The sequence below is a fragment of the Asterias rubens genome, chromosome 3 (assembly GCF_902459465.1).
Source record: "Asterias rubens chromosome 3, eAstRub1.3, whole genome shotgun sequence".
NCBI classification, from domain to species: Eukaryota; Metazoa; Echinodermata; class Asteroidea; order Forcipulatida; family Asteriidae; genus Asterias; species Asterias rubens.
Window position 1 is genome coordinate 17,348,068 of NC_047064.1, and position 8,866 is coordinate 17,356,933.

The window sequence follows — 8,866 nt, forward strand, 5'->3', positions numbered from 1 at the left end:
TCATTGCTTTGTTCAAAGTCCAAAATCCCCAACATAATTTGACAGGACACTAAAATCTGACATCTGGACCACTTCCTGCATTATGTACATGTATGGGAGTGCTGATCCTAACTTAAGTTTCAGAAACTCAAACTGCATCCAACCGTGCAATGTTTTAAAGGAAAGCATGTGGAGCGAATATGTCCATGCAGGAAGAATAATTCATAGATATTGATACACAATCTGAGACCATACATGTACCTTCCCTTTAAAGTACATCTTGGGGTGAGAATCACACAGTGTTTAATATTATCCATTTTCAATTTTAATTAAAGCTGGGAAGACATTGGAAGTAACCGTACATATTCCTTGGCATTTCTGTCACAGCTCACAAACAACTGTGTATTGTCGTGAATGCAAGAAAGACAAAAAAAGAAGTTTTAAAGAAATGCAAAAACAAATCTTGAAAATATCCCTTTAGATTTATACTCTCTAAAACAAATTTTAAAGCATTTATCAGTATCGTCCATAATCTCCTTTCAGTACTCTAATACTTAACGAGTCGGCCTAAACCTGTTTTAAGCCAGTCTGAAAAAATGTCATGCATTGTTCTTGTTGTGAGAAATCTCTTTAATTTGCTGCTTGATTTTTATTACAAGAAAACAACACGTACAACAGAAATCTGCGCCTCATCCCCCACAATCCTCTTTAAAACGTAACCCGGGGAAAAACAAGAGGATGGTTCCTGTAAACAATCGGATTCTTTGTGCGCTGGGAAGTGTTTGAAAACTTTTAGGTCACTCTGATTGGAAGGCCCCAGCTGTCAAAACTGGCTACCTATGAATGGCGCCCTCTATTGTTCAATTCAAGATGCCAAAACTTTTGAGCACAAAACTCTGCTGTCAAAAACCCTATAGCGATACATACAATGTACATGTATGAGGGCAGACCAATACAAAATTTGAAAACATACTTTGCAGACAGCAATAATACCAAAAACTATAATCACGTTGTTAATTTAGCGGTTAAGCTTAAATAGCGATTTGATGTGAGTTTGGAAACATTTACCCACATTTTAACTTTGTTTCGAAGTACAGTAATGCATGCTAAAAAGAACAAATTGGACAGGATGAACAATAAAATTGCCTAGTCATTCTCTCAAATTTAAAGTATGAAATGTTTTTTTATATTTGCACTTGTTTGAAATTATTTTGAGAGCTTATATAAATAATCTTGATGATGCTTTGCAATAAATCTACTGGTACGGCTCAGGTACGGAATACAATAAGCTCACTCAACAAGCCTTGTATTGAAAAAAATACTTGCTTTGTTTTTGTAATTTTGACCAGTGCAGGGAGTATACATAAATCAATACTGTATGGTATACAATGTTTGTTTGAAGTGTACGTCAAATACGTGCACTTACCGAATTATGCATCAAACTGCCTGGGCTTAATTACTATAATTGCATTTATTTATGCATGAGAAGACTTCGCTGAAAAAATAATACGAGAATAGATGTTGTCAATGAAGTAGGGCCAGATTGTTGTTTTAATGTCCCATTCTCTGAGAGGAAAAATGTGTTTCTGAAAATGAACAAGGGGTCTTGATTTAAGGTAAAACAAATTTTGAAACACAGTCCAATATTTATTATTTCTTCTTCCAAGAACGCTGATGTTAATTTAATATTTCATAAATTAAAAATGAGATAAAATTCATTCAAATCTGACACGCGTATTAAAAACGGATAAATCAAATAAAAAAGCACTGTTTGATAAAAAAATATGTACACCCCCTGTCTTAAAAAATTGAGTCAGTAATTTTAACCAAGCTGTTAGAAAAACAATATGTTCAGATATTTTTTTACAAGTGCTGGTTTCTTGATACATTTCATTTATAGACAGAAATATTTATAGATTGATAGAATTATTTATGGATTGATAAAAATCTTCTCTTTTTAAAAGAGTCTGTAATTTTTAATTTTTCCATGGACAGATTGTGGACTACATGTAATTGCATACGGTTCTGGTTAAATTGGAGATAGCAAAGGTTGAAGAGTTGAAATAAGATGCAATGTTTGACAATGTAAGAGGTAATAATATTCAGGTTTAGAAAGTTCATTGAACCATCCTGTTAAGTCAGTTCCTGATTCAAAAACACTAAGTCATATTTCAAAACAGTTTATAGTTCCCATGTCAAAGACGACACTTTTTGGGGATTTAAAAACACGAATCTTTTGAGGGTTCATACAACTCTTGTATAATACTCGACATCACTTGCAAGTTTCCAAGATTTTGAAATAAAATTGAATAGTGAAGAAAACAAACCTACAAAGTTTCACAGCAATTTTGTTAAAAATAGTTTTGCAAAAATTAATTGCTATTTTCAAAACATGTTAAACTCTTAATGTGAATGAAAACAATTGTTTTTAACAATGTCTGAAATAAAAAGTGTTCAGACAGAGTCAACAGCTGTCAAACTTCTGACTTTCAAGAAAATAAAGATTTGAGTTTCAGAAAGAACTGCAGTCTGCAAATCACTACCATGTTTTTAAACTTCCGAAAATAAAATAGTTATATTTTTTCTTTGTAAAGGAAAAGGTAAAAGCTATTGCACAAGGTTATTTTCAGAATGAAAAATTAAGACCTTAAAATAAATAAGGGTTGAAGTTTTTTATTCAAAGAAAATCAGAAACTATTTACAGTGCAAGCAGGGACAAACACTTCAGTTACAATCCTGAAAAACAGCCAGCTAGTTGAGCCCTCTCCAATTGATTTATAAAACAGTGAGAAAGATACGCCAGAACAAAATATGAATATTTCTATTACGCCCCCGAGTAAAATGACCTTTCCTATCTTAACTACAGCGGTAATAAATTAGAACGATGCCACACCACCGTGTTAATGGGAAGAAATGAAAAAGAAAATAACCGGTGATTGTTTTTACTGAATCCGGCCGAAAAACCCTCCACAATCAATCCCACACACAGGTTTGGTACACTTAACTGGCCTGCGCGGTGGCAATTGACAAAAATTATTCCACAGTATTAGCACGAAACACAACGAAAATATGCTGGCCGTGTCGGGTCTTAAAAAAGGATAATGGAGGCGAAGTGCTTGTTTTGCAATAAAAAAAAAAGGAACGAGAGATTTTTTCCACCAAACGCTTCACACGGAAGGTCAAACAAACGACGGGGAAAATGTGTCCAAAGGGCCGGGGATACCCAGTGCATTGCCCCCTAACTACACTCTACGTACACGGTAACACTTACCTGAGAGGATGCCGTTCGCTGCGCCAGGGATCGGGGGCTTTTTCGAGGGGAAAAGATCACAAGACGGACGACAACGCCGGATAAGAAACAGCGACCATTTTTGTTTGCCCTTGTTGTTTCGTATAAATAGGTAAAAGGATAAATGAGGAGTCAATTTATGCATGGACCGACTAGCAGCTGCGCGTAACATGATGGCTTCACTACAAGCCGCAGGCCATGCGATAGCTTCACTCAATCGTAGCTCAGTCTCAAATCAGGTCTAAAATCGCTCGCATCTGACCCAAATCACGGTCACCCTACACACACACATTCACCACACATAAACAGAGGGGTATCCCCACTATTAAGGTGACTTTAAGGGGAGAAAATTGGCCCAAGTTTTGAGGGAAAGAACCCAACCTTGGCGAAAGATGGCTCGCGGTCAGTCAACACGTTACATGGTATTGCAAACCGGGGATTTCTCGCACCGAAAGTGTACAAATAAAATGCTCAAATTAGCGCCAGATTGGGGCCAAATGGGGTCATACACCCCCACATAGAAACCCAAACACTGCCTGATATTATGGTAATACTCCCGTGTACCAAAGTGGAACCGATCTCAACGGATAAAGCAGAAAACGGCGGTGATTTTGTGGGCACTGCGGACGGGATCCATTTGGGGGCATTTTGAACAAAGTAAGAAAATCCCACTCAGACGCTTGACACACAACAAAAAGAATTCGTTCATTTGAGCCCAAAATAGACACCATTAAATGAGAGATAAGTGCCAAGAACTTACCCTTTCCAGCCGACACGGGTCCCCAAAAGCCTTCAGTCGGCTTCGGGGGTTATAAATCCGGTGAAAACGACGGTAAAAATCCGAAAGAACAGCGGCGTCCTGGGAATCCGAAAGAAACGAACATTTGAGGATTTGGAAGGTGAATTACTAGTAACGAGGGCTGAGTGCATGTGGTTTGTACAGCGTGACGTCACGGAATGCACCTTGTGAATGAAACAATGCAAATGTAAGACTCACACACAAAAATTACTGGTCTAGCTCCACGGCAGAGGCGTTCGTTTTCCCCCAATTCAGACTAAAGATTGCGGATTTGGATGACAAATTTCTGGTAACCGGTCATTGAATACATGTATTCTGATTTATTCAAAGTTTGGGGAGATTCAGGGGTTGTGATCTATATGTATTTGCCGTTTTTAAACCAACCCAGAGTTCACCAGTATTTTGTCGGAGATTTTAATGTACAACAACGCACATTCAATGCAACGTGTGAAGGGTACATAGATTGTGTGTTGTCAATGTTATTTCCATTGAGTGGTTTTTATCTCCGCTCCAATCCACGATTACATGAAGAGACGCGCACAGAGAGAGCATGCAGAGCGGGGTTCGCAATGTTACACTCGAAATAATATGCGTCATTGGTTTGAATTGGGGAGTTGTTTGTTTAAATTAAGATGTTTTTCTCGATGACAAATAAATGTTGTCCATGAATTTGACGCAGCATGTTAGCCGGTTAGTGTTTTTTTCTACTTCTGAAATTCCATTGAATAGAAGGACAATGTATACAAAATTTGACGTCTGACAAGCGGAATCTGGCGGACTAAAATTGCATAGGATTTTCAATGTCGTAATTTTATAAATAATAATGATAGAGAGGCGCGCCCGCATGAGTTGTGTATGCGGTTGGGTGGACCTTGGGAATTTTACTATTATTGCATGTTTTGTAGCGTATTATGTTTGTTGTTGTGGCCTGTTGTTGTTGTTGGTTGTTGTTGCGTGTGGGTTTAACAACTACTTCATGAATGTTTCTTGGTTTTTTTTAGGGTGGTCTTTTATTTACCGTAGGTGTTGTTTGGTTGTGTTTGGTTTTACTTTTATTTATTTATTTATTTATTTATTTATTTATTTATTTATTTATTCTTTTATGGGGGTGAGGAGGTGTTAGGGGTTCAGTTTTCTTCTTCTTTCGTTCCTTTTTAAAATGAAGAGCCACTAAACTTTGGTCCACACATGAAGTGAGGACGTTCTGGTGGCTTTTATAGGGTTGTACGTGATGGCCGGGTGGCTGGATCTTGACACACAGTTGAAGGTCGGAATGTTGTTAACGGGAAGGGGGTTTGAGTCTGGGGCAGTATTGAACGGTGTCTGTACTTGGGACCGTATTAAAGGGCAATGGTAGTGGAAAATATTTAGCATGGTGCGCGTGAGTAGATGTGCCTAACTACATAACAATATCGATGGAAAACATTGTCGCTGATTTGTCTTTTTTTACTCTAATGACAATTTTTTTTACAAATTTGGTTAGATGCCTACCAAAACAGCATCTTTCGAGCATTAAACATTTTGTGAAACAAAAGTATTGTGGTTTTGAAGTTGTTATACCCCAATATTTAATTATTAGAAGCGTTCTGACAGTTTGTCAGCCTTGGGTATTGGATTCAGTATTCTTCCTGCGTATGTTCGTTCCCGTGAGTTCACATTATTTTTATTGTATTATACATCTATATAGCCTACATTCAATGGGATGAAAAACAGTTGAAGTTTCCAAAAACCGCATGGTTTGCCCTTTTTTACTGGCTGTATTGCCTTGTTTGCATTTCGTTTTATGAATTTTGTCCATAAATCTTGGGTGTTTTTTTACAAAGGTGAAAAGTTAAATAACTGCGATGTGTTTGTTAGTGTTTTCAATTAATTTGAACGGTTTGCTTTGAAATAAATGATTGGTCAATATCGTCTGTCGTTTGGGGTCAGTTTGGCAGTATTTTTATCACAATGTTTTCCTTTTTGTTGATTCTAATTAATTGATCTATTTGTTTATGCTTTGGTATATTTATGTAAACATTTTCATAAGGCTCATTCATTCTCAAGATTAAATTTGTCCAATCATGTGATTTTAGGCAATTCCGATCAAAAAAAACAAAAATTACATGGGCACCCATCGTGATCGCATCCTATCATTTCTGTTGTGGGGGAAATTCTTTTGTTCAGAGGAACTGATCTGCGTATAGCTTGTGGGGTGTGCATTGTGGGTGAGTTAGGTGCCCGGACGCGCGGTGCGGGTCGTTGAAGCGGGTGCCTCTATCGCAGCCTGGCCCGCTTGTACGGAGGCCAAGGCCCCACTCTACCATAAAAAAAATCAAACGGCGTTGGGCCAGTGGAGAACAAAGACTAATAGCGGACATGGCCAATGTGCATGCAGATGGCTGACAATTAAAGGTTGCCCGTTTTGATGCACAGGCCCAGCCTTCAGAGATCAAGAAAGACTTCGCAAATTAGCGATCAGGTCGCCTGGTATTTTGTGTACATAATACATAATAATGATTTAATATATAATTATGAGTTGCCATTGCAAAAGCGTGTTGTGATTGGCGGGCTGGTAAATAAACTGCAAAGCAGAACCAATAAGAAAAGTGTATTTTAGGCATATATATGGCTATATTGACAACTCGGGGATGGAGGCATTATGGTCGGGGGCCCATGACTTTTGAGGATTTCCCTGGATATTGTGTTAGATTTGTTCCGGTAAAATCTCAACCAAAGAATTCAATCATGTTACATTTCCTTCCGCAAACCGGGGAACGGTTCACAGGCACAACTCTCAAGTCATCCCATCCCTCTCAACCCAACTCAAATCCACCGCAATTTGTTTTGTTTGGCCTAACAAAGTGTTTCTTCAATTATGTCAATGTCACTGCATGAAAATGGTATAAGTAATTTGTGTAATGAGTTTCTTGAAATAGTTTTTACGTCTTACGTAACGGGCTATCGGAATACAAAGCTCTGATGAATATTTGTCATAAGGCGCAAAGATATTTTTTGCGATTTTAAAATAATAATGGAAAATGTTTGAAAACTTTAGAAAAGGTGACACATGGTTACATAATATTGGCAAATCAGTCAGATACTGACAATTTGATGCTTATTTTAAAGAAGTTTTCCTCATACCAAGAGTTTTTATGGAATGCCAATGTTCCTTCAACTTCCTACCCCCATCCTTGCTCCGGGGCTGCCCTGTCCAGATGAGGCCAATAGAGGTCAATGACGTCTTCGCTGAAAGGGACGTGTGATGGGATAAGTCCGGCCTCTCCATCCCATCGACCCTCCAAACTTCAATCTTTGCTGTGCATTTTTATTTTAGTGATGACAATGATTTTTGCTTTCATGATGGACGCCCGAATGTATAGAGGATGTTTTTGACACATAAATCCACAATTATCACCATCGTTGATAGTCCGGATTTTTTTACACTCATCAAACAGAGTCGTAGTTCTTTTCAATGAGGGAATCAAATTGTTTCGTTTTTTCCCAAAACGACTCAAAAAAGGATCAGAAAAATTATTTATGATGGCATTTCTAACGAAAAAAAATTGCTGCGTCCGGATCACAGTTTAAATGCGTGCACGCACTGGCCTTTGTTTTGCTGTACGAATCATGAATTATACATCTAAAAAGGGAGAAATTAAGGGGGTCCATATTTTAGTTATCTGGTAGAAATATGCAAAGCAGATATTTTTTAACGAGAACATAGTTATGAACTAGCTGCGGCAATTTACTTAAACCAAAAGGACCGTATATAATTTTAAGGGAAAAAAACAATGGTTAGGCCTAATGGCCTGACGTTATACAATTTAAAATAGTATTTTCTTCCAAAGCAAGTTAAATTGCTTATTTTTTCATGTACAACAATACAATTGTTCATGTACAATACAAATTGGGTGGCAGCTATTCGGATGACATGTAAGAGATGTACACTTTTGTCAGTTTCCTTTCTATGCGTCATATTAAATCATCCACAACATTATCTGCCAAATTTCATTTATTCAACACTCACACCAACTGTCGTTTATTAAATTTAGACATGATTATACATATACGGCTAATTATAATTTTACCCAAACCACTCATCACATCGCGTGATACCCACTGATTCGTTTCGCCGTGTAATAACGCATTTATGGGTTACTAATAATATGAAATGAATTATATGCATAAGCTTTTTATGTCATCTTGCCATGCAGCACTGTCAAGATGAGATCAAACTGTGTACACAAATGCATAATGACAGCTTCGTATTGAAATTACATGTCAAATAGGGCAGATACAGTGAGCTATCTCAAGAGGTGGTGTATAAATATCCTTCATACAAATATTTTGCATAGATCTAAATATCACGGAGTTATGCTGCATATAGCCCATTTCTACCTACAGTATGTTTTTGGTTGTCATACAAAATTATAGGAATAAATCTTGTATAACATGTTTATCTTCACATATATTGAGCTATCTCAAGACGTGATATTTAAATATCTATCCATCTAACAAATATTTCAAAAATAGATCTTTATCATATCACTTAACATTGTTCTGCACAGCCGAATTTTTACATGACAGCATCAGGATTTTGTATCAGAAAAAAAATAAAAATAGATAGAGCCTATAAAAGAATAAACTTTTTACATCATCTTTTTTTCGCATAAATATTATAACAAAACAGAACGGCTAAATAATTCGCTGCACAGCCGCATTTCTACTGACAGCATGTTTTTGTGTTCAGAAAAAGAAATTGTAGATACAAGAATATCACATGAATATTTTCTCCAAACGAAATACTGAATAGTAAT

At 37.0% G+C, this 8,866-nt stretch overlaps 1 protein-coding gene across 5 annotated transcripts in view; it reads right to left on the reverse strand.

The window, feature by feature from the left end:
- The window catches only part of LOC117287904 (bromodomain adjacent to zinc finger domain protein 2B-like), a 62,692-nt gene extending 58,439 nt beyond the window's left edge, over positions 1 to 4,253 (reverse strand). For 4 of the 5 annotated variants that reach the window (XM_033768517.1, XM_033768521.1, XM_033768516.1 and 1 more), the window contains exon 1: positions 4,029 to 4,253. The gene's annotated coding sequence lies outside the window, so the exon portion shown is untranslated. Of the gene's footprint in view, positions 1 to 3,250; positions 3,355 to 4,028 lie in introns of those variants that run through there. The other variant, XM_033768515.1, reaches the window with a different exon arrangement.
- Positions 4,254 to 8,866: the final 4,613 nt, after the last annotated feature.